The sequence below is a fragment of the Capra hircus genome, chromosome 21, assembly GCF_001704415.2.
Source record: "Capra hircus breed San Clemente chromosome 21, ASM170441v1, whole genome shotgun sequence".
Classification (NCBI taxonomy): Eukaryota; Metazoa; Chordata; class Mammalia; order Artiodactyla; family Bovidae; genus Capra; species Capra hircus.
The window spans coordinates 55,500,478-55,526,264 of NC_030828.1; the positions used below are offsets into that span (position 1 = coordinate 55,500,478).

A 25,787-nucleotide genomic window follows, 5' to 3' on the forward strand; every position below is an offset into this window, starting at 1 on the left:
GTACTGATGACTCCCAGATGTCCTCCCCACCCAAGGGGGAAGGCTTACAGAACCAGCTTCCTCCTGCCACACAGGGCATGCTCAGTCAGGCCACCCTGCTCCTGCCGTTTCCTCCACCAGTCTGTTCTTGGAGGTAGCATCTCCACCTGCCCAGTCTCTTGTGTTGGATGACTGTGTGGGTTGGTTGATCTTTATCATCATCCACAGCATCCACTCAATTACTCAGTTCTACCATTTCCAAATCTTAAATATTTCCCACATCCGTCTCCTCCTCTTTAGCTCCCTCCCCAGTTCCCCAGATTGGCTTGGTCAAGGCTTCCTCTCCAGAATCAATGCATGGTCTCCTGTGGGATTCCCTGTCTCCATCTCACCATCATCAAAGCCATCTTCTAAAACACAAATCTAAGCTAATCACTCCTGCTTCAAACCCTTCAGTGGCTCTCTAATCATCCCTCCACTCATCGACCACAGCAGATACTTACTGAGTGTCTATTATATGGAAGGCACTGCACTAGACACTGGCCCCTGGGGTAGCTCACGTTGCTTTTAGTCTTATGGGAGAGGGGAGAAGAAAGGAGAGGATTAGCTCCTAGGGAGAGTACAAGACATTAAGCTCTGAGTTCATAGGAGGTGACTTAGCCAGAAAAGCCTTTCTAAGCAGCATGATACTCTTAAGATCAGGAGAAGAGAGACAGGCAGCCAGGGAAGAAAGGAGCTTCTGCCTGTGGAAACACTACATTCAACAGGCCAAACGCCAGATAGAGAGTGAGCGAGCGAGCACCTGTAAGGAACTGAATGTGAGGAGGGTGTGACCAGAGAGGGGACAACAAGAAGCTACAGAAATGTTACCGAGTCCATGCTGGCTCTGCTCGCCACACGACAGGCCAATGAATCAGACATGAGGTGTAGAGACAAGGAATATGACTTTATTCAGAGACCTGGCTGACCGAGAAGATGGCAGACTAATGTCTCTAAACAACCATCTTGTCGGGGCCTGGATGCCAGTTTCTGATGGACAGGGAGGCCTGGTGTGCTGCGATTCATGGGGTTGCAAAGAGTCGGACGCGACTGAGCGACTGAACTGAACTGAGAGAGGGAAGGGCTGAGGAACTCAAGTCAAAAGGCAGAATAGAGAGGGAGAGGCAGTAAGAAAATAAAATAAAATGTGTCTTCAGTCTTGCAAAACATCTCTGGGAAGGGGTGTGTTAATCTCTTCTTTACTGCAGCCTTCAGAGGTGGGCAAGGTCAGATTATCTCCCTGTGAACTATAAAGGCACTATAGTTTAACAGTCAGGCAGAGGGACAGGGTCCTCTGAGGCAGGCCATTATGTATGATGATAATAACAAAAGCAATGATGATAATAACAAAAGCAATGAAAAGCAAGTCAAAGAAACAGTTCCATCGTGGAGTCAGAATTAGCTTCTCCCTGGAACAGGAACTGCTGACTAATTAGAAGGAGCTGAGGACAGTCAGGGACAAATCTGAGATGTATCTCAGTACTTGGTCCTCATAATTTCCCCTAAATTATTTGTTAAAATGGATGGATGCACGGAGAGGTAGGTGGGTTGGGTGGATGGATGGTGAGTAGGAGGATGAATAAGACGGGTAAATAGAAGGATAAGGGGGTAGGTAGACAGGTGGGTGAGTAATGGGTGGATAGATGGATGAATGGGTGGCTGCATGGGTGGATGCGTGGAGGGTTTTGAGGTCAGGTGCTGGGACAATGGAAATATCATTAACTCATTAACAGAAACACAAAAGTGAGGAGGAATCATTGTGGCCTCCGCTTCAGCCTGCGGCATCTGTTTAAGTTACCTGAGCTGGTTGCAGACAATCCTGCTTTGTCACCCAGGCCTCATCACAGCCAGCTCTCCCTTCTGCCACTCCCGGAGGAAAGGTACCCCTCCATGGAAACTGCATTTTGCCAGGAGTGTCCCCTCTCTACTTGCTCTCCACAGAAAGCCTGCTCCCCAAAATGAAAGGCACAGTGGGTGCATGGTGTTCTGTAAATGGGAACATGTGACTGGGACAGATGGACCAGGTCATGCCAGGTAAGAGCCCTCCACGTGCCAGGAACATTTCTACACATTCATTCTCTCTCTCACCAGCATCCACTTTCCAGATGAAAAAACTGAGGCTGCTCAAGATTCTAAAACCGTGTGCGGCCCTGTGGAGCTTGCAGGCACGAAAGCCTTTTTTTTGTTTCCCCCTTTCTTGTAGGCCAGACTCCAGCCTCCATAATCTTCCCTTAGGTCCGAAGGGCAGATTTGAACAGTTGCTAATCAAGAGAGGGGCAGCTGAGAAACCGCTTGAGGCAAGATTATATGGGAGGAGAGAAGCTCATCAACATTCAGAGACTGACCACCTGAGATGAAGTTAAGGGAGTGAAGGCAGGAGAAGAAGGGGACAACAGAAGAGATGGTTGGAAGGCATCACTGGCTCAATGGACATGAGTTTGAGTAAACTCTGGGAGATGGTGCAGGACAGGAAAGCCTGGCGTGTTGCAGTCCATGGGGTTGCAGAGAGTCGGACACAACTGAGCAACTGAGTGACTGAATGACTGAACAACGACAACAGGCCCTGCTCATACCTAATCTTATCAGAGACCTCACCCTTGAACCACTAATAAAAAACCCTTCATCAAATCCTCTGGGGCTGCGACACATAGTTTTTCAAGGTGAGAGCCCCCAGTGTCCCTCTTTGTCTGGCAAAGTAATACAGTTATCCGTTTGTGTGTGTGTGGTAGTCATTCAGTCGTGTCTAACTCTTTGCGACCCCATGGACTGTAGCCCGCCAGGCTCCTCTAATCATGGGATTTTTCAGGCAAGAATACTGTAGTGGATTGCCATTGCCTTCTCCAGGAGATCTTCCTGTCTCGGGGATCGAACCCAGGTCTCTTGCATTGCAGGCAGATGATTTACTGTCTGAGCCACCAGGGAAGCCCTTTATCCTTTTCTGCTTCACCCAAAACTCTGTCTCCAAGATTCAGTTCAGCACCAGTGTATACAGAAGTTGAGCTTTCAGCAATAATTACGTGATGTAAGCCAGGGCTTCCCTGGTGGCTCCGTGGTAAAGAATCCACCTGCAATGCACGACGTGCGGGTTCAATCCCTGGGTCGGGAAAATACCCTGGAGGAGCAAATGGCAACCCACTCCAGGATTCTTGCCTGGAAAATGCCATGGACAGAGGAGCCTGGAGGGCTACAGTCCATGGGGTTGCAGAGTCGAACTCAGCTTAGCAACTAAACAACAACAAATGACACAAGCCAGGTTTTGAGCTCAGATTGGTCCACGCTTTCCTTTACACCACACTTTCTGATCATCACAGTTGTTACAGAGCAACCACCCCCCACTTCCAGGCTTTGTTAGGCTCCAGTTCCCCCAGACGCCACCAGGAGGCCAACAGGCTTGGGCCTGGGCCAGCTCCACCACCACACACCGCCCCCCCCCCCCCCCACCGCCCCCGACCCCTACTGCACCTGGCATGTCAACCATTTTCTCACCACTCAAGAAGAACCTACTGTGTGACCAAGGCTTGGATCCCGAAGGTGGAGGGGATTGGGACAAAGAATCAAAACACAGAGCCGCTGTGTCTGCCTCACGCTACCGTTCAGCTAAGAAACTGAGGGGCTTCCCTGGTGTCTCAGTGGTTAAAAAACAAAAAAAACCCACCTGCCAAAGCAGGTTCGATTCCTGGGCTGGGAAGATTCCCTGGAGAAGGAAATGACACCCCACTCCAGTGTGCTTGCCTGGGAAATCCCACGGACAGAGAAGCCAGGCGGGCTACAGTCCATGGAGTCGCAAAAGAATCAACTGCCACTTAGTGACTAAACAAGAAACAGACACTACATGTGAAGCAACCCAACACCTAAGAGCAAACCTTCAGACAAATACCCATCAGCACAGAGGCCTCCAAGGACCTGAACATCCAAGAGCAGTTAAATCCCCAAGGGCAGGAAGGGACTCTGACTCGAGCTGGGAGCCCCATGCACGTTCTAGGTCAAAAGTGCTAGTGCTGCTGAGCTGGTGCATAAACAGCGGTCTAATCTGTCACCCGTCTCTTCTGAGTGGTGGCTTGATGGCACACACACAGTTACTCACGGGCTGGGCAGCTCTGCTCAGGCAGCCACCAGCACAGCGAGCTGGGGGATTTCCTGCGTGCCCAGCTTCTCTTCCCTTTGGCTGGTCAAACTTCCACCTGCTTTAAACACTTCCTAAAAGTGCCCTTTTCAGAGGTCGTTGATGTCTCCTTCTGGGGCAGGAGTAGAATCAGACTGCATTTTCCCCTTAGTCCCCAGCTTTTCCCTAAATAGCCTCACTCCAGCAAAAGCAGGGAGACAACCTCACTTCTAATACCCTCGACACTATTTCAACATTCAATTCCATCCCGAGCTCACAAAGGCACTGTGAGTCGATGGGGCCGGCACTGTGAACCTATTTCACAGAACCTGAAGCCCAGAGAGGCTAACCTAGTTGCTCACGTCCATACAGTAAGTTGGGTGGATCTGAATCTAGAACCCAGACCACTAGGCACCAACCCGCTGCCTTTGAGCTCTTTCCATAAATCACAGCAAGGAATGCGCGTGACACAGAGAGAGCAGAGACACATGGAGCCAGAGCAGTACTTACCTTATCACTGTGATGCACGCGGATCATTTCTACTCTATTTTGTTTTTCTAAGGGTCGTGAGCTGATAAACCGATTTCCTGACCTGCTGTTGTGTCAGGATCCCACTCCTGTCTGCCCAGGCTCCAGACCCCAGGAAGGGGACGGTCGCTGCTGCCAGGTGGGGAGGAGCAGACAGCGAGGCAGGGAGCGGCAGCCTCGGGAGATCTGGGTCCTCTCAGACTCTGCGGGCCCGCCTGAGCTCAGCCCTCAAACCTCCACCAGCCGTCTTCCTCCGGCGCTTGCAGAGGAAAGACCCCGCAGCCAGGACCCAAGCTCCCCCTCCTGCGATTTCCCGAAGGCCACGCCCCCGACAGGCCACGCCCCCCAGCTCAGTCTCGAAAATCCCAGCGGGAGGCTCTGCCCATTCCCGAGCTGAGGCAGGATCATGTGAACTCAGAGCTGGTGTCAGGCTGGGTGGCTGTGAGGAAAGCTCGCCCACCACAGGATGAAGGCGGCGGGACAGCTCCCTCCAGGCGCCCTGAGCCTGCCTTCCATACACCGCAGACATAGTGGGCGACCTTGCCGAGAATGCTAAAGCCTCCATTCGGGGCAGGGACCTCAAGGACTTGGGGGGATTCAGGAGGAGTCAGGTGTGCTAATTCTACCCACCCAATCACCTTTGAGCACCTGCAAGACAACAGGAGATTCAGGATGTTGAACCCCTGAGCCAGAGGTCTTGACTTGAGCCAGACAGGCTGACGCTCAGATAACTAGAAAGTATCAGTCTGCCAACGCAGGAGACTGGGGTTCAATCCCTGGGTTGGGAAGATCCCTTGGAGGAGGAAATGGCAACCCACTCCAGTATTCTTGCCCAGAAAACCCCATGGACAGAGGAGCCTGGTGGACTACAGTCCATGGGGTCGCAAAGACTCGGACATGATTGAACCATGAAACCACCACCACAGACACAAGAGCGAGAAGACAGCAGACACGGGCGGAGGAAGCTGACTGTTTCCACTCCACCCCCGGGCTGTCACCCTTCAGCAGCCAGCATCTGGGTCAGTGGGGCACAACTACATGAGCCAGAAACTGGGCAGCTTATAAAAAAATGACACCACTGCCCAGGCTCCACCCCAGACGAATTAAATCATATTTTCTGGAGATGAGGTACCAGCCTCAGTGTTTTTAAAAGCTCTCTGGGTGGTTCCAGGGCACAGTCAGGAGGAGAAGCACTGAGGTGGGAGCGAGGGGGGTAGGGGGTTGGGCGCGGGTAACTTGTTCTGCAGATCAACAGAAGGAGGGCATTGGAGGAAGCCTCTGGGTTGTGAGTAAGGTGGGCATCAATGTTTTGTTTTTGATATTTATTTATTTGGCTGTGCTAGGCTTCCCTGGTGGCTCAGATGGTAAACAATCTACCTGCAGTGCAGGAGACCAGGGTTCGATCCCTGGGTCGGGAAGATCCCTGGAGAAGGGAATGGCTACTCACTCCAGTATTCTTGCCTGGAGAATTCCACGGACAGAGGAGCCTGGCAGGCTACAGACCATGGGGTTGCAAAGAGTCTGACACGACTGAGCAACTAGCACTTCACTTCAGATCTTAGCTGAAGCACTCAAGATCTTCAATCTTCATGGTGGCATGTGGGATAGTCGAGGCATGCAGAGTCCAGTTCCCTGACTAGGGATTGAACCCGGGCTCCGGCTCACTGGAAAAGACCCTGATGCTTGGAAAGATTGAGGGAAGGAGGAAAAGGGGACGACAGAGGACGAGATGGTTGGATGGCATCACCGACTCAATGGACATGAGTTTGAGCAGACTTCAGGAGATTAGTGAAGGACAGGGAAGCCTGCAGGTGTGCTGAAGTCCATGGGATTGAAAAGAGTTGGACATGACTTGGCTACTGAACAACAACCCTGCACTGGGGGCCCAGAGTCTCTGGACCATCAGGGAATTCTTGAACATCCATGTTTTTAAACAGTGTGGCCCCGAGTAGGGAGCAAGCATGGGGCTCTGGCTTCATGGGGTCTTCTGGCTCTCAGGACCATTTCCTGAACTCCCTCAGCCCAGCAGAGCTAACAGGATCCATGGAGGTGACCTAGCCCAGACTCTTCCCTTTACAGATGGGGAAACTCAGGCCCATAGGGGCAAAGGCTCTAGATACGTCTTACTAAGTGACAGAGCCATGATTCTCCAAATGGTCTGCCGAGCTGTTTCAGTTTAACCTCCTCTCTCCGTGGTGTCTCCTTGGAAGCTGATTCAAGAACATTGCTGGGGCCAGAAAACCAATGTCCACCATGAACGGGGGACGTCGGGGGGCACTGAGGATGTGCATTCTCTATTTTGTTGGGGGTGATTTGTGATTTCATCTTCTCTAGGAAGTGAACTGGTATAGCCCTGCCGGGAGGCTGTACTGGTAGAGGGCCCAGCAAAAATGCCCCTCTCTGGGGCCTGGGCCTCCAAGCAAATGCTCCTCCTCTGTCCAGTACAGCAGAAGCCTTGTCACAGAGCAGCAGTGTGTGTGGACACAGAGTGCAGAAGTCTGTGGGCTCTTCCTGATGCCATATGAAAGGACAGGTGGGGAAGGAGTGCAGGATTGACCTAAGGGTGAAAGTCTGGCTACCCCCAGGACACACCCAGCAAGGAGAGCACCCCTGACTCTCTGTACAGGGTGGCCCAGCCTAACAGGATGCACACACACAGGCTGTCTATACCATCAGCATCCATACCTGCAAGACCACTGATGGCAGTGGGTACCCTGCTTTCGCCAGGGATCCCCCCCCCCACCTCCCTTCCTATTGGGCCTTTGGAACTGCAGATGGAAAGATGACGCTGACTTCAGATTAGTGAGCCCAGATCCTCTGTGAAATGCCCACTCAGGAAGAGAAAAAAGAACCTGTGTGTATTCTACTTTGGTGCTGATGTTGTTTTCTTTAATATAAAACAGGAAGGAAGGACTAGAAACCACGATGACATCAAGCACCAAGCAGTGGCCTGATGCATCCTGCAGACTCCATCGTACCCTCAGTCCCCCTGCAACTTCTCCAAGTAAACCCACAACCAAGTGAAAGCAGTGAACTTGTGATTAAACTATAACCTCAGGAGAAGCCCACCTCTCCCCATTCAGACTTCTCTCCTTAAGCCCAAAGTGGGCAGATGAGAGGCAGGCATCTGGTGAGGAGTGAGAATGCCTGAGTCCTCTGCGGTGCTAGGGCTGCCTCAGTGGCTCTTTCCTGCCTGCTGCTGCTGCTGCTAAGTCGCTTCAGTCATGTCCGACTCTGTGCGACCCCATAGACGGCAGCCCACCAGGCTCCCCCGTCCCTGGGATTCTCCAGGCAAGAACACTGGACTGGGTTGCCATTTCCTTCTCCAATGCATGAAACTGAAAAGTGAAAGTGAAGTCGCTCAGTCGTGTGTAACTCTTAGCGACCCCATGGACTGCAGCCTACCAGGCTCCTCTGTTCATGGGATTTTCCAGGCAAGAGTACTGGAGTGGGTTGCCATTGCCTTCTCCGTCTTTCCTGCCTAGAAAGACATAAGGGCCGAAATTGGGCCAGGCTTGCCACCTGAAATCATTTGCTCATTCTGCTCTTCCAGCCCCATGAGAGCAGTCTTAAAGCACTGCAGACCTACTGGGATGACAGCCCCAGAAACTTGGATGAGCCCCGTGCTGTGCTGTGCTTAGTCGCTCACTCTTTGTGACCCCATGGATTGTAGCCCAGCAGGCTCCTCTGTCCATGGGGATTCTCCAGGCAAGAATACTGGAGTGGGTTGCCATGCCCTCCTCCAGGGGATCTTCCCAAGCCAGGGATCGAGCCCAGGTTTCCTGCATTACAGATGGATTCTTAACCATCTGAGCCACCAGATGGTATCCCAATCCCCACCAGGGGGTACCCAAACCCTGGGTATCCCTATTGTGTCCTCAGGATAAACACCTGCTTCATGAACCTAGAGGCTTGGAAGGGCTGGTGGACTTTTCTGGGCTGCTCTAGAGGTCACCAAGAGTGCAACAGAGCCCCAGACCACAAGGCCTTTGGGCATCTACTGCTGCCCCCCTAGAGGTCCAGACAGCCTGGGAGTCATCAGAGGGAGGGTTCTGGAGTGGGCACTGAGCTGGCGACAGAATGCAAGTTCCTCCAGCACGTGACAGTTACACGGAGCGGTTAAGAACAGAAACTCTGGGCCAGACTGTGGAGGTTAAGTCCCCGTGCTGCTACTGTCTATGTGACCTTGAGAAACTCTGTTCCTGGATGACCAGCTGGCACTTGTGAGAATCAAAGATGAGGTCCAGCAAGTGCCTGGCACTTAGTAGGTCAGTGGCAGTGAGGATGCAGTGATGAATAGAATGGTGGCGGTGGTGGTGATGGTGATGGCCCCACTCCCTCGAGCTCCCACTGCCTCTCCATCTGAGTCTCCCTAGAGAGGGTGAAGGATGGGCAGGCCAACTTGGTAGGATGCTTGTCACGGCGTGTACCGTGTTCCCCGCAGGTACTCTACTGATTTGGGGCTAGTTGGGGTAAAGGTCTTGGAGGCTCCCCAAGGGCTCTGAAAAATGGAAGAAATGTCTATCATGAGATGTCTACTGTTTGACTGCAGGGGTGGTGACTTGTGCACTGAAAATTGGTCTTGGCCTTCCCAGCCTCACACTGCAGCACACACCGACATCAGAGGAGCTGATGCAAGGCTTCGCACTGCTGCAAGTTCCACGTGGCCAGGTACCAATTAGGATGGCTTCAAGGACCAAGAGAAGGACCAGCAGAGAACCTCCTGTAGTGCCTGGCTCTGCTGCCCTCCCTCATGGGGTCGGGAAAGAGGTGGGAGCAACTCAGGATCAGGGAGCACAGGAAGTGCCATTTGGGGAGCACGTGCTGAGTGCCTTCCAAATGTCTCCCGTTTAAGCTTCACCTCAACTCTCTTCAATAGGCAAGGCAACTGAGACTCAGAGGGGGCCAGCATCTTGCCCAGGGTCACACAGCAGGCAAAATGCAGAGTGGTTTGACTCCAAAGATAGGGCTCTAGACTAGCTTCCTGTTGCTGCTGAAACAAATTACCACAAACTTAGCTTAAGACAACACTCATTTCTTACTATCTGGTGGTCAAAGTGGGTCTTAAAAAAAAAATAAAAAGGGCTTCCCTGTTGGCTCAGTGGTGAAGAATCTGCCTGCCAAAGCAGGAGACATCAGTTCGATCCCTAGTCTGGGAGGATCTCACATACCTTTGAGCCACTAAGCCCATGAACCATACCTACTGAACTCTGGAGCCCAGGAGCCCCATGCTCTGCAACAAGAGAAGCTACTGCAATAAGAAGCCCCCACACCACAACTAGAGAGTGGCCTGCACAGCAACTGAAGACCCAGCACAGCCAAACAGACATAAATAAAATTATTCAAAAAATAAAAAAAGTTGGGACTTCCCTGGTGGTCCAGTGGTTAAGACTGTGCTTGGAAAATGCAGGGGAACTAAGGTCCCACATATTGCGAGGTGTGGTTAAAAAAAAAAAGGGGGTTTTGCTGGGCTAAAATCAAAGTGTCAGCAGGCCTGCCTTTCTTCTGGAGGGTATGGGGAAAACCCACTTCCTTGCCTTTTCCAGCTTCTAAAGGCTTCTGGCATCCTTTGGCCTGTGTCCCCTTCCGCTTTCAAAGCCAGCAGTGGCAGGCTGAGTGCATCTCACATCTTACCACACGGACCTCTGCTCCCATCTTCACATCTCCTTCTCTGCCCCCTCAGCCCCCTCTTCCTATTAAGGACCCTGTGATCGCACTGGGCCCACCTAGATAATCCAGGACAATCTCCCTATTTGAAGGTCAGCTGATTTGCAACCTTAATTCCACCTGCTGCCTTAATGTCCTTTTGCCATGTAAGGTAACATATTCACAGGCTTCAGGGACCAGCAACTGGACATCATTTGGGGGCCATTATTCTATCTACCACAACCCCCGTGTTGTATCTAAGGCCTTGTAAGCAGCACTTCACAAATGCCACTAAGTCTCGTCTGACTCTTTGTGACCCCATGAACTGCAGCCCAGTAGGCTCCTCTGTCCATGGGATTTCCCAGCCAAGAATACTGTAGTGGGTTGCCATTTCCTGCTCTAGGGGATCCTCCCCAACTGCATTGGCAAGCAGGTTCTTTACCACTGAGCCACCAGGGAAGCCCCTCCACACCGCCCCAAGAAGCTGTGCTGCTGCTGCTGCTAAGTTACTTCAGTCGTGTCCGACTCTGTGCGACCCCAGAGACGGCAGCCCACCAGGCTCCCCCATCCCTGGGATTCTCCAGGCAAGAATATTGGAGTGGGTTGCCATTTTCTTCTCCAATGCATGGAAGTGGAAAGTGAACGTGAAGTCTCTCAGCCGTGTCCGACTCTTAGCGATCCCATGGACTGTAGCCTACCAGGCTCCTCTGTCCATGGGACTTTCCAGGCAAGAGTACTGGAGTGGGGTGCCATTGCCTTCTCCGCAAGAAGCTGTAGTTTGAGCAATTCCCTTGGGTTTTCCTGACACACACCAATTTGAGAACCACTGTTTTAAGGGTGACTCAAATGCCACTTCCTCCACACAGCCCTCCCTGACACCCACGAGATGAGCAGACCTCCCTCCCCATCCCATCCCATGGCATTGGCCAGAGCCTCCCTGGGGTTCTTTTCATCCCTCCCTGGCCGACTTGCCTTTTGGAGTGGAGAGGCCTGGGTGTTTGGTCACTCTGGCTGCCAGGGAGCTAGGACCAGAGCTCCTCATACAGACAGAAGGTGGCCGGTGAGATCTGAAGGATAAATGGACATGAGGGCACTGGCGTGGGCGGTTACGTGCTTTGAGCTTATCACAACGTGCAAGGCACTGTGCTTCCATAAGGAGCCTTGACAATGCCACACAGCAACCCTGCCATGAAATTATTATTATCCCACCGAAGAGACCCAGGATTACCCGTCTGGCAAACGGGCAGCGCTGGGATTCAAGTCAAGGTCTGAATTAATTGTATTTTAATAATTCCCCAGGCAGTGCATGGGAATTTGTATGACTATGTCTTATGCCCACCTCTCCCTCCTGACAGCAAGCTCCGTGAGAAGGGAGGAGCTGGGTCTATTTTGTTTTCTGTCAGAGAGAAGATGGTTCAGTCCAAAAGAAAGAAAAGAAAGTGAAGTCACTCAGTTGTGTCCGACTCTTTGCGACCCCATGGTCTGTAGCCTACCAGGCTCCTCTGTCCATGGGATTTTCCAGGCAAGAATACCGGAGTGGGTCGCCATTTCCTTCTCCAGGGGATCTTCAGTTGAACCCAGGTCTCTGCATTGTAGGCAGATGCTTTACTGTCTGAGCCACCAGGAAAGTCCGAAAGGCACAACAAAAATGTGTTGAACGTTTGAATGAATAAATGAATCTAAACTCCGTTTCTTTCTGCAGTCCTCTTGGAAGGCCAGCGTGGCTGAAATTGAAGTTAGGAGCTAGCAAACTGGGGAAGGGAGTCAGGATATGGGATGGGGCAGCAGGAAGAAGGTTGGTTTTGACTCCTGGGGCGTGTGCGTGGGTTGGTGTGTGAAATGCATTACAACAGCAACCCGAAAGACAGACTCTGGTCTCTCTTTGGAGAATTTGTGGTCTGAGAAGGTCTGAGCTGTCTGGGCCATCCTTCCAGTTCTGAGGCCAGAGCACAAACCACAGGCCACAAGGTTGTCATGACAACCCTCCCTGCACCTGCCTCTCCCACCAGCTTCCTGCCTTTAGCCCCAGAGTGCGCCAACCCATCAATTAATAACCTAATAATGTCTGACAACAATCACTCCAAACACCCAGGCAGCAACCCTCTTGAGAAACAGGCTTCTCCAGGGAGCAAGAGCTACAAAGATGCTCATTACAGTCAGCCAGGGCCACCTGCTAAAATCTAGTTTTCTGAATTCAAATGACTCTCTCTCTGGCTTCTTCCTCTTGTTTTAAGGGCATGGGGTTGGTAGAGCTGATGACTGAAGCCTCAGAGGGTCCAGGGAAACAGACTCTAGAGAAGCTGCCGTGCAGCAGGCCTGCTCCCTCAGCCCAGAATCAGATCCAGAGAAACTGATCCTGACCAGATGGCCTCTGGGATAAGGCCCCAGTCATGGATGGTTGTATGCCTGCTGGTCTTCTCCTAGGAGAAGCCTATGTCTTCTGCAAAGATTAATTAATTTGTCACCATGGCACTCAGAAAAAACAACAAAACAAAGGAAAGACTTTCAAGTTGTGGTAGACTCAAGATGGTTAGAAATTATGTGATATTCTTCTCATGGAGAGAGATGTCAGTCCCCTCCCCTTGAATCTAGGTGGGCTCTGTGACTAGTGACCAATAAAATGATCCAGAAGCCACACTGTATCAGCTTCTGAGTCCAAGTCTAAAGAGACTGGGGGCTCCCTCTTCCTGTCTCTTGGGATAGTAGCTCTTGAAACCTAGGTGCCATGCTGTGAGAAAGCCCAAGTAGCCTCAGAGAGGCCCACTGAGAGGAGCCTAGACCCTGGGCGACAGACCCAGCTGACAGCCAGGATCAACTGGCTTTCCATACAAGTGTGTGATTTTTGGAAGAAGACCCCCTATCCCTAGCTGGGCCATCTTAGCTGATAATGCAAGGAGTAGAGATAAGCTATACCCACCAAGCTGTGACCAAATTGCAGATTCGTGAGCAAAACAGGCGAGTTATTTTAAGCCACTATCTTTTGAAGTGGTTTTTGATGTAACAAAAGATAAATGGAACACATCTTTTTTTTTTTTTCCCTGAAAATCATGAAAGGGCTTTTCACAGTGTGTGAGGTGGGCGTAATAATCTCCATTTTCCCCATTAGATACTAAGGCTCAGTTTGCTGACAAAGGTCCTATAGTCCAAGCTATGGTTTTTCCAGTAGTCATGTATGGATGTGAGAGTTGTACCATAAAGAAGGCTGAGGAAAAACTGATGCTTTTGAACTGTGGGGCTGGAGAAGACTCTTGAGTGTCCCTTGGAGAGCAAGGAGATCAAACCAGTCAATCCTAAAGGAAATCAACCCTGAATATTCACTGGAAGGACTGATGCTGAAGCTGAAGCTCCAATAGTTTGGCCACCTGATGCAAAGAGCTGACTCAGGGAAAGACGGAGGTGAAAAGACCCTGATGCTGCAAAAGACTTAGGACAGGAGGAGAAGGGGACGACAGAGGATGAGATGGTTGGATGGCATCACGGACTCGATGGGCATGAGTTTGAGTGAGCTGTGGGAGATGGTGAAGGGCAGGGAAGCCTGGTGTGCTGCTGTGCATGGGGTTGCAAAGAGTCAGACACGACTGAGAGACTGAACAACACAGGCTCAGAGAGCTAAGGCATCTTGTTTGAGACCAGCCTGACAAGAGGGATGAAACTGTCTTCCCCTCTTTATTTGCTGTTAGATGAGTCTTCTTTCTCTACAGCGTGTGCTGTACCCAGAAGGGTGCAATATAATAGTAATAACAAGAATACTCACAGTAAACAAGAATACTTCCTAGTGGTCCCGTGGTTAAGAATCTACCTTCCAATCAATGCAGGGAATATGGTTTTGACTCTTGGTCAGGGAATTAAGATCCCACATGTGGCAACTATGGAGCCTGTGCATGCTAGAGTCCACGCACTACAACCAGAGAGAAACCTGCATGCCCCAAGGGAGATCTCAAGTGCCACAACGAAGGCCTGATGCAGCCAAATAAATAAATATTTTAAAAGGAGGAGAAGAAGAATACTCAGAGCTAACATTTAGGGAGGACTGCAAGAAGGCAATGGCACCCCACTCCAGTACTCTTGGCTGGCAAATCCCATGGGTGGAGGAGCCTGGTAGGCTGCAGTCCATGGGGTCGCTAAGAGTCACACACGACTGAGCAACTTCACTTTCACTTTTCAGATTCATGCATTGGAGAAGGAAATGGCAACCCACTCCAGTGTTCTTGCCTGGAGAATCCCAGGGACAGGGGAGCCTGGTGGGCTGCCGTCTTTGGGGTCTCACAGAGTCGGACACGACTGAAGCAACTTAGCAGCAGCAGCGAAGCTTTCAAGGCAGGATCCTTACCTACATGATCTCATGCTCTAGGAAGTATACTTTATTATCATACCCATTTCACAGATGGTGCTACTGAGGCTTAAAAGGAGGGTATGTGACTTGTCCAAGGTAACAGCTCTAAGTGGAAGACTCCAGATTTGAACTCACAATGTCTCGTTCTGAATCTAGGCTCTTGTGGGCAGATATTCTCATCTGTACAGTCTAAAGCATCCACACTGCTCCAGCCCTGCTTCCTCTGTTAGGCTCATGAATTCTCTTCCCTCCTTCCTTCTTTGGAAACTCATGTGCATTGGTGGGCGTCAGGGGTGAAGCCAAACCCTAACCATATCATCTCAGCGTTGCAGAATTTCAAACCATTCCCATATCTTTATCCTCACAACCCTTCTGTGAAGTGGCAGCTAGTAGTCATCTCCAGTTTACAGAGGCCCAGCGACAGCAAGTGACCTTCCCAAAGCCACACAGCCTCTGGCTCCAAGTCAGTGCTCTTTCCTCGGTCCACTGCTAAACCCCAAAGAGCCTTCCCGCGGGCTGCGCCGTTCTCCAGCTCCAGGATAACTGGGCCGGCTACATCGCAGACCGCGGTCCAGGCCAACCAGCCACCCCCACTTGGCTTTTATTCGGCCAATCGCGGGCAGGTTTTCCCCTCCCTCGGTGGCAGGGGGGCTTATTCTGGCCCCTGTAATCCCGCCCTATGCTTGATGGAGAAGGCAATGGCACCCTACTCCAGTACTCTTGCCTGGAAAATCCCATGGCCAGAGGAGCCTGGTAGGCTGCAGTCCATGGGGTCGCTAAGAGTTGGACAAGACTGAGCGACTTCATTTTCACTTTTCACTTTCATGCACTGGAGAAGGAAATGGCAACCCAGTCCAGCGTTCTTGCCTGGAGAATCCCAGGGACGGGGGAGCCTGGTGGGCTGCCGTCTATGGGGTCGCACAGAGTCGGACACGACTGAAGCGACTTAGCAGCATGCTTGATGGAGCTGCCCATCGCGGGAGAGGAACCGCTCGTAGATTCGGGGCAAGGCAAGGAAAGCCTTTGTGGATCACCTGTGCCTTCCAGCTCTAGGAGGAGAAGGGTTAGCTGTCTTTTTTTTTTTTTTTTTCCTCGGGGGGGAGCGGGGAGGCGGCCGGGGAGGGCAGTAATTACCAGGTGGCCACGGAGCTAGCCCAGGGGGTGGCGGCAACCGCAGGCGGAGACATCCTGCCGGGCAGCCTCGCAGCTGCCGCGCCGGCCCGCCGCCGTCACGCACCCGCCGGGCCCCCGCTCTTGGCCTCCCCGCGCGCAGGTGGGGCCCGGTTGCCCCCCACCCTCTCCGCGCGATTGCGGGCCGCGCGGGGGGCGGCGCGGCGCTGGATGCCGGAACCCGGGGCGGCTGCTGCCCGCACGCGAGCCGGTGACCCCACCGCGGTGGCGGCGAGAGGAAGGGCTCCTGGGATGGGGGCACGTACCTGCGCTGCGAGAGGCCGGGGAGCAGTCATCCGCGTCCCTCTTACAGCCGGCGCGCGGCCAGCGGGGTGGACACTGCGTCGGGGGCTGCTGATGGGGGGTGGTCGCGGGAAGCCGGCGGCCCGCTTCCCGGCCAGACTCTCCTCCTCCTCGAATTTGGAGCCACAGCGTGCCCCGATCTCCCCTCCCCCAGCCCCTCCTCCCGCCCCCGTCGGGCACACCCAGCCTCGCCCCAGCTCCCTGCCTTTCTCTGCGACCACAGGCTTGGCGCCGGCCGGCAAGAGCCGCGGTCGGTCGCGCAGACTCGTCCTGGAGGCTCAGCTCTCTCCCACCCTCACTGGGGACAGACTCCCGAGCCGCCACCGGGGGGCTTACCCACCCTGGGCCCGGCTGTAAAAGCTCCAGGGTCCTTCTCCAGCCACACCAGGAAGCCCTAGGTAAGGAGAGTTCCCGAAACAACCTTTTGTGCTGTTCACCTCTGTGTCCCCAGCACCATGACATCAGAAGGCATTCAGTAGATTCAGGGTCTCCTGGCTGTCAAGGCCTCTCTCCACCGCGCAGGGACCTCAGAAATGAGGCCCAGACAGAAGGGTCGAAGGGTTGGAGGGGTCTGCCCTTAGGTTTGCTGTCTGGTGGATCCCTACACTGGTGCCTTAGACCGCCTGAGTGTGCCTGCAGGAGGGGGTGCCAGGGACAGCTCAGAGGACCTCCTACTGGTTTTGCTGAGAATGCAAGGAGGTTTCAGGGCCCTTTGCCCCACAAGCTCCCAGACAAAAACATTAATAGTCATAACTCTGGGCTTTTGAGTATTAATACTTACTGGGTGCCAAGCACTGCTGTAAGTACTTAAATGGATGAACTCATTTGATTCTCGCTGCTCTATGAGATAGACACTCTTATTTGTTCTTATTATCCCCATTTTATGCATGGGGGAATGAGGCACAGAGAGGTCAACTAACCTGCCAAAGGTCACTCAGTCAGTTCAGTCACTTAGTCGTGTCCCCAACTCTTTGTGACTCCATGGACTGCAGCACGCCAGGCTTCCCTGTCCATCACCAACTCCCAGAGCTTGCTCAAACTCATGTCCATTGAGTCGGTGGTACCATCCAACCATCTCATCCTCTGTCATCCCCTTCTCCTCCTGCCTTCAATCTTGCCCAGCATCAGGGTCTTTTCCAATGAGTCAGCTCTTCACCTCAGGTGGCTATAGTATTGGAGCTTCAGCATCAGTCCTTCCAATGAATATTCAGGGCTGATTTCCTTTAGGATTGACTGGTTTGATGTCCTTGCAGTCCAAGGGACTCTCAAGAGTCTTCTCCAACACCACAGTTCAAAAGCATCAATTCTTCGGCACTCAGCTTTCTGTATGGTCCAACTCTCACATCCATACATGACTACTGGAAAAACCATAGCTTTGACTAGACTGACTTTTGTTGACAAAATAATGTTTCTGATTTTTTAAGTAGAGGCAATGAAATCCAAACCTAGGCAGGTGGGTCCAGAGCCCTCATCACCACCTGCATCCTATCCCAAGCCACCCTTTGCTGGCCCCTCAGCATCTTCTGCTCTTTCACATCTGCGTACCTTACCTCCTGTGTCCTTGTCTGCTCGGAAGACCTCCTGCCCTCTCCTGGACTCTTGCCCCAGTTTTAAGACCGGAAATTCACCTGCCCTATCAGGTCTGCTTGGCTGTCCCAGGCAATTTGTGCTGAGTCCCTCTCCCTGCTCACTTGGCTCCCTTCCCAGCATCCCTTGCACTTCCCATTGGGGTCACTGGCCCACAGCCATCTCTCTGCAGGACCCTCATTCCCTGCCCTGTACCTGGCTGAGAGCAGGGCACTCTGTTTCTGTTTGTGAACCGAGTGTCTGGGACTGGTTGCTGCAGGAGTCCATAGAAGCTCGTGTGGTTGGTGGTCAGATGGATGGTTGGGGTTTAGGGATGGCGGGCAGTTGGAGTGCAGGCAGAGGAGGGATAGAGGCAGACTGATGGCTCACCTTCTGCTAACTGTTCTGGGGGCTCAAAGTTCCACACTTTGTAACTGAGCTGCTAGGTGAGGCCCTGGAAGGAAATGAACTGTGGGCAGGAGGGCAGAAGATACCCTGGCAGGGGAGCAGGGAGAGGCAGGCATTTTGCTTTTCCTGTTGGGCACATGCCCAGCAGGCTCTTCTGCTGGTCCTCATTTTGAAATTCCTCCTTCTTGTGAAATCTTCACAAATGGAGTCGTCTGGATTAACTACTCATGCCACAAAAATGCACAGATAAACTTTTTTAAAGATTGCCATACTGAAAGTGGTTGTTAAGAGTTTGGCTTGGAGAGCCAGAGTGCCTGAATTCCAGAGTGTGAATTCTGTCTCTGCACCTGTTAGTAGGGTGACCTCGGACAGATCCTTGGACTCCTCTGTACTGGGTTCCTGGTGTGTGAAATGGGGACGCAGCTTCAAAAGGAGGTTGAGGTGATTGCATGAGTTAAATCAAGCCCTTAGCTCAGTACCAGGCACATACTAGGGTTCAGTAGATGTTAGGTGTTATTGTTGTTCACTCCAAATACCCTCTTATATATAGCTGTTGTTATGGTCCATTCCAAATACCCTCTTGGTTCTTACCCTTTGAATACTGTGGTTTTATTCTCTGCCTTTTGCAGATCAGGAAACTGAGTTTCAGTGAATTGCCTAAGGCCACTCAGTTCTGGGTGTCTGAGCCTGGCTGTGAAGCTGCTTCCCGCAGCAATTACATTATGCCTCATCCTATCCCTCCTGGATAGAAGCAGGGTTTAAAGCCCATCATCAGTTGCTAGGTCCAGGGTTCTGACTCTCAGGGGTACAGTGCTGGTGATGTAGAAAGTTTATTGCAAAGAGAATCCTGCCAGGGCTGCCATATTGCCCATTTCCAGGGGTGGGAACACACTGTAATCTATCAGGTGGGGGCCTCTGGAGTGGGGCCGTATGGCAGTACTCGGTGATCCTGTCTCCCTGCTTCTCTTTTTCTAGCCTACAGTCTCTGTTTACAGATGTCCAGACATATCTGGAACCTTTCACAGTCTTCAATTAAAACAAACTCCATTTCAACTCACATTTCATTTTTTAGTGTGACAGAACAGCCCGGCACCTATGTCGTTGTGTTTAGTCGCTCAGTCGTGTCTGACTCTTTGTAACCCCATGGACTATAGCCTGCCAGGCTCCTCTGTCCATAAAAGTTTTCCCAGGCAAGAGTAATGGAGTGGGTTGCCACTGCCTTCTTCTGGGGATCTTCCCAACCCAGGGATCAAATCTGCCTCTGCTGCACTGGTAGGCAGATTCTTTACCGCTGAGCCACCAAGGGAAGCCTTCATGGTACCTACACCGCTTACTAAAAGATCTAGAATAGGCCTGTGGAATAGGGGGATGGGCACCTCTGGCTCTCCCTGAGAAAATGCTAGGTTTGGAGAAGCAAAGAGATTCATTGCACCGCCTGCAGAGTCAGTGGCTTTTGGCTAGACTTTACTGCGTTTCTTGGTGTCAAGATGTCCAGACCTTGGCAGGGTCAGCAGAATTTGTAAACAAAATCTGGCATTGGGAATATATAAACAACAAAGAGCCCATTTAGTTAAAATGAGGCATGTGTTGTTTTTCAGAACCTTTGGGGACCTAGAGAATGGTAAATTATGGCCCATGCTCTTGGAATGCTGATTTGAGATGCTGTGCTAATAACTGTCTTTCTTGCCCACAGAAATCCTCTCCCCCATTGGGCTGGGCTCCAGAGACGTGGTCAGAATTCCCCCATAGCTGGCGCGAGTAACGATTATGTCCATGGCTTCTTTTCCCGTCTGTCGTAGGTTTTTGGTCTTGGCACTGGGGTTTTCCGGTGTCAAGCCCAAGGAGGCATGTAGCAGGGGCTCAGAAATGGCAGCTGATGGCAAGCATGGAAGAGCTGGTCGCCTCAGGCTGGCAGTGGATGGAGGACTTTTTATTGGCCCGTGCAGATCCATTCTTCACCCTTCTCCATCCTACTCTACTGATTATATCACAGGGTTCCCTCACTCTCTGGCTTCTCTGTTGGGCTGGGCAAGCGGAAGCATTTACTGGGGTCAGAGGGTCACCGGAGACTGGGATCAGGGGAGTCAGGGTCACTTCAGACTGGCCACCCCCTCTTTACTGCAGTCATCAGCTCCTGTTGGAGTCTCTCTCCTGCGCTGTTCACCCCCTTCCTCCTCCAGGTCTGGGGACAGTAACAGTAACAGCTCCCCAGAGATGCTAGTCTTGGGGTGCTGCACCATCCTGCTTTGGTTCCCTTAACACTCCCCAATCCCTTGAAAACCGTCCCTGCATCACCCTCTCCCCAGCCACCCCGCCAGAGTGGCTTCTTCCTTCTGCCAAGACCCTGGCTGGTCTGGATGCGGGTTTCTAGATGTGTCGTCATGGTGAGCTCACGCTAATGGAAGGATGTGTGCCTATTTCGGAATGTGTACAGACTATTTACTTAAAAAAAAAAAAAAAAACTATACCGTTTTTCCAGTTCCTTCTTCCAATTAGCACAGCTGGCCAGCCTCAGAGGAGATCTCTCTTTATCCCCCAGATGACGGGACTGAGTCCCTAACTTCCTCACTTGGCTCCGACACCGGCTCATCTCCGCCCCAGGCCTCCTCTTGCAGACTCCCTTGCCCTGTGCTTCCTGTTGCTGGGAGCTTCCTAGCTCCTCCTTAAGGTGGGCAACTTTCCTTTCGAGAAATACTCGTCACTGCAGAATCCAGCAACTTCCAGGACGGTTTCAGGCAACAAGGGGCTGGTTTGTCTGAAAATGATCTTTCCTGGCATCACCCACACTCCAGGAGGCTCAGACCTGAGTTGATTAATCAGTCGACCAGCCTGATTAACGCCACAGTGTTGCCTCTGCTCCCACTCAGATCGTCTGTGGGCACTCAGAGTGTGACTAACCTGGACACCCGAAGGGAGGAAACTCTGAGCTCACGTCCAGTTGGAGCATTAGCACACACATCTGGAGAGCCGGGGAACCCGTGTCACCCTCCCGGCAAGGCTGTGGACTCCTGGAGGAGGCCTGCAGGCTGGGCTTGCTCAGGCTGAGTTGGGAGCATCTGAATGTCTGGGTTCAAATCCTAAATCTGTTGTGCTCTGGTTGTTAGAGCTCTGGCAAGTTACTCAGCCTCCCAGAGGTTCCATTTCTTCTTTATAATGGGGTTAATAATGAAGGTTGTTGTAAGAATGAAATATAATGGTGCTCTCAAGAAATCTGGTTGACCTAGGAAGTGGGAGCCTAGCCTCACAGGTGCAAAGGGAGCAGGTTACACTGAGACGGCAGAAGAGAGGACTCGGCTGACTGAAGCGGGGTGAGACAGGGCAGGCTGGGGTTGCCCAGCTTCTTGCTCATGGAGAATGGGTAAAATCCTGGCTCTTCACACTGGCCGTGTGACCTCAGAAACTGACATGACCTTTCTGTGCCTGTTTCCTCAGCTGTGAAATGGGGATAATAACACTACCTCACAGAGTTGTTCTATTAAATGAGTTAATAAGAAAAAATCCTTTGCAACCATGCTTACCTTTAGTGGGTGCTCAATAAATGTTAGGACACCCTCTTATCCAGTGCCTGTAGAAGGCTTAAGTGTGCCCCTCCGGTTCAGGTTCCACAAACTCTTCCAGACTTACCTGTCTGGAGTCCCTAAAAGGAACCCTTGGGAGTGTACTTCAACTTCCCTGGATAAGCTTAGGTGCCTCTGATGAGGGGTGTTAGGTTGGGGAGAAAGGGCTGAAATGAGAGAGAACTGGCAAAGAATTTATAGTCTGTGGTGTCTCACCCAGAAAATCTTGGTGAAAATTCTCAGTGTTGGGCTTCAGACCCAGCAGCCTGGGCTGCTCCCAGGCTGTCGACTCGTCTCCTGGGTTGATCACGGTGCCAGAGAAGGTAGCCTCAAAATTAGGAGATGCTTCCTGGAGCCAGACAGCCTGAGTTCAAACCCCAGCTCAGCCTCTTGCCAAGTTATTTAACCTCTTAGGGCTTCATCCATGAAATAAGGTGGATAAGAATGGCATCTTCCTCACAGAATATTGGGTGATGTGCTCTAAACAGCTCCTGGCCAAGCTTAAATGCTCGGCAAATGTCAGCTATTGGTAATATACCACCAACCGCTGTGTCCTCTGCCTACCAGGGGACAGCTGTTGTAGTAGCCAGAATAAGGGCCTCTTTCGAGGATGCCCAAGTCCTAATCCTCAGAACCTATAAATCTGTTGCCTTACATGGGGAAGGGGGCCATGCAGACGTGATAAAGTTAAGGATCTGGAGATGGGGAGGTTATTCGAGGCTATCTGGGTGAGCCCAATGCAATCACAAGGGTGAAAGATGGAAGAAAAACAGGGAGAATGTCAGAGTGGTGTGGGGTGGGAGAGACTGGACCAGCTGTTGTTGGCTTTGAGGATGAGAGCTGGCCAAGAGCCGGGAAATGCAGGCCACTTCTAGAAGGTGAAAAGGGCGATGGAATGGATTTTCTCCTATAGCCTCCACAATGGAACTCAGCCATGAATCCCATTTCTGATTTCTGGAGTTGTTAAGATAATCAGCTCGTGTTGTTGGACGTCACTGAGCTTGTGGTTAGTTTGTTACAGCAGCAATGGAGAAGTCTTACAGCCGCCGGGGCAGCTGCATCCTTGAAGGAGGCACCATGTGGAGTCATGCTGTGGTAGTTATTGAGCACCTGTGGCATCACCCCCTTCTTCTCGCCTTTAGGACATGCGGGGACACACTGGACTCTGGAAATGAACTTCCCCTGGGCATAGGCACTGCCAGGGATGGACTACTAAGAGGCAGGATTGCCTCCTGGGGAAGCAGAGCCCTCAGCAGGGCCTTGAAGGATACAGCATGCTGAGTTTGATAGGAGGAAGAGAAAGGCAAGGCAAGGCTGGAAGCAGCCCAGTGGGATCAAAGTCAAAGAGGTCAGCCTACTTATTCATTCATTATTCATTCATCTGTTCATTCACCGCTTGTGCTCCTGGCCCTGTGGGGGGTACCTGGATAGTGGGATGAGTCAGACAGACCTGGTGGAGGCCAATATGCCATTGCGATAAAACATGGCAAGCCTTACAGCAGAAGACTGCCTTGTAAAGGGAGCATATCTTTGGGCTCTGTGTGATACCCTGCACTCGGCAGGTGCTGACTGAGAGGAATCTAGCCATGTAAAGATTGCTATTCCCAGTCCAATTCTATCCTAATCCATTTTATTACACGAAGGAGAAAGCCTCAGGTGGGTGCCATTATGTCTCAAACACCACTTTAATTCTTGCTAAGCTTCCCACGTGGCTCAGTGGTGAAGAATCCGCCTGCCCATACAGGAGATGTGGGTTTGATCCCTGGTCAGGAGGATCCCCTGGAGAAGGACATGGCAACCCACTCCAGCATTGCCTGGGGAATCCCATGGATAGAGGAGCCTGGAGGGCTACAATCCATGGGTCCAAAGAGTCGGACACGGCTGAGCGACTAAACAGCAACAACAATCTCCCTTTCTAACCTAGAGAGTTAGCCTCAGGTGTATTCTGCAGGTAACAGGTGCTAATTCAAGTTTAATACCACTGTTTTTTATATAATTACCTTCCTTTTGTGGCCAGGGGCACTGATTTTCCACTTCTGGGAGAATACAACTTCTATTAAATTTTTCTTAAATGTAAAGTATAATTTCCCTGGTGGTCTAGTGGCTAAGACTCTGCACTCCCAACGCAGGGGGATAATAGTATTAACAATATAATAGAACCGTGAGTTGAGGGTTCTTTCTCTTGCCCTGGAGTTGACCACTGGGGTCCAGTTGAGGACAAAGAGGCACTAACTGTCCCTCAGCGATGGATCTGATCCTCCTTCAGAACCTCCCCATCCTAATCCCCACCCCTAACACTCGCACAGTCAGTACTGGGGAGGGCAGAGAAGGAACTGGGATCAGAGGTGAGCAGTGATTGGCTGTGAGATTCTCCAAAAGTCTCCTAGAGCTGGGGGTGGGGCTGCCACAGGGAGAGGAGCCCAGGGGACGTGGTCTGCTCTGGCAGGGGACACCCTAATCTGCTCAGGGTGCCTTTTGGGACAGGAAGAGAAGAAACCTGGAGAGAGACAAGAGGCGGCCCAGTGGACAGTGAGTGGCCTAACGCCCTCCAATAGTCATGCAAGGTTGTGTGGCTGAGTGGAAGAGGAGGAAAGGAGCTGACATCTCCCAGGAGAACTGTCTGACAGCAGGGTGGGAGCCAGGAGCCATGGAGGAGATGGTGCTGCAGCCGAGGCTCCCACATCAGGGATCTGGCCAGCAGGGAGGCCCCAGTGCACCTCTGAAGAACTCTAGTCTTGTCCCCTGATGGGGCAGCAGGGCCAGCGCAGGCTGGCCAGTGAGAAGAGATGACCAAGGGCAAGGGGACCTCGGGTGGCAGGCTGCATCATGGGACACAGACGCCTGTCCCTCTCTCTCCTGTCCCCAAGGCACTGAGGGAGCCAGGCCCTGGAGGACTGGAGAAGGGGGGGAGGCTGTCCTCCCTCTAGAATGTGGGTTCTTAGATCCTCTTCGTCCTCCGCTGGGGACCAGTTGCGGACCCTAGGCGTTATTCTGAGGTATCAGGATTTGGACCCAAGGTAACAAAAAAGTGATGGACTCTGCCCAAGGAACTGTGGAGGAGCACAGGGGAGATCTGAAAATAGAAATGGCAAGTTTCAAGTTTCTATTACTCTGAATAGAGGTTCTGCAGTAACCCAGTCTCCAGAGTAAACTACTCAAAGGAAAACAGCATAAGGGACTTCCCTGGTGGTCCAGTGGCTAAGACACCACACTCCCAGTGCAGGGGGCCCGGGTTAGGTTCCTGGTCAGGGAACTAGATCCCAAAAGGCGCCACTCAGAGTTCGCATGCCGCAACTAAAGATCCTGCATGCTACGACTAGGAAAAAAGAAGTTCAAAGGGAAAACATCACGCATATAATAACATGGAACTTGAAAGGCTGAATTTTCGAAACTCTGATTCAGAAGGGAAAACTGACACAGCAACTACAGTACTCTGATAACAGCTATGATTGGAGGGTGATGGGCAGGAGGAGCAGGATTTGTTCAAGAGGAGGCAGTCAGGGTAGCCTTCCTGGAACAGGTGTATTCTAAGCTGAAGCCTGCAAGAGGGGCTAGGAGGTATCTTGGGAGTTTTCCCAGGGACTGGTATGCGTGGTGCTGTGGATACAGAAGGGGCCCTTTGAGTATTGATGGTGGGGATGGGGGGTGGTTTCTAATCATTCCAGGGGTGTATTGTCGGGGACAGGTGTCCCTTAGTTAGCTTAGCCATCTGGGGCAAGAAGGAGAAGCAAGGTGTACCTCCCACCAGTCACTTCTTGAGTCTGTCTCCCCAGCTACAGTGTGAGTGGTCTAGGCAGGAACCAGCTCCCTCCACCTGGGGCTACCACCTAGCAGACAGCCAGTGTGCTGGACTAGAACAGATGGAGGATCATTTGAGACAGTTACAGGAGATGACGCCTCTGAAGCCAGGCACCAGCAGGCGTCACTAGATAGAAGTTGGCCCCTACTCCCCTCCCTCTTAGGAAAGCGCCCAGCCTGGGACTGGGTCCTTGGACTCCTCTCCCAGGGCTCAAACCGATCCCCTTCCCGGCCGCTCCCTCTCAGCTGCAGTTACCCAGGGTCGGGCCATGCCCCAAGGGAGCTGGGCAGTTGGACAGTGTTAGACTTCGAGATCAGCCTCCAGGGTCCCCGGGCAGGGCAACCCCCTCTGGCCCGC

General features: G+C 52.1%; 1 protein-coding gene across 3 annotated transcripts in view; it reads right to left on the minus strand.

The window, feature by feature from the left end:
• Nucleotides 1–25,787, minus strand: part of GPR68 (G protein-coupled receptor 68) — a 37,753-nt gene that overhangs the window by 11,163 nt on the left and 803 nt on the right. The window contains exon 1 of one of the 3 annotated variants that reach the window (XM_018066128.1): nucleotides 16,064–16,223. The exons of 1 other annotated variant lie outside the window; for it this stretch is intronic. The gene's annotated coding sequence lies outside the window, so the exon portion shown is untranslated. Of the gene's footprint in view, nucleotides 1–4,630; nucleotides 5,065–16,063; nucleotides 16,224–25,787 lie in introns of those variants that run through there. One more of the 3 variants, XM_018066126.1, reaches the window with a different exon arrangement.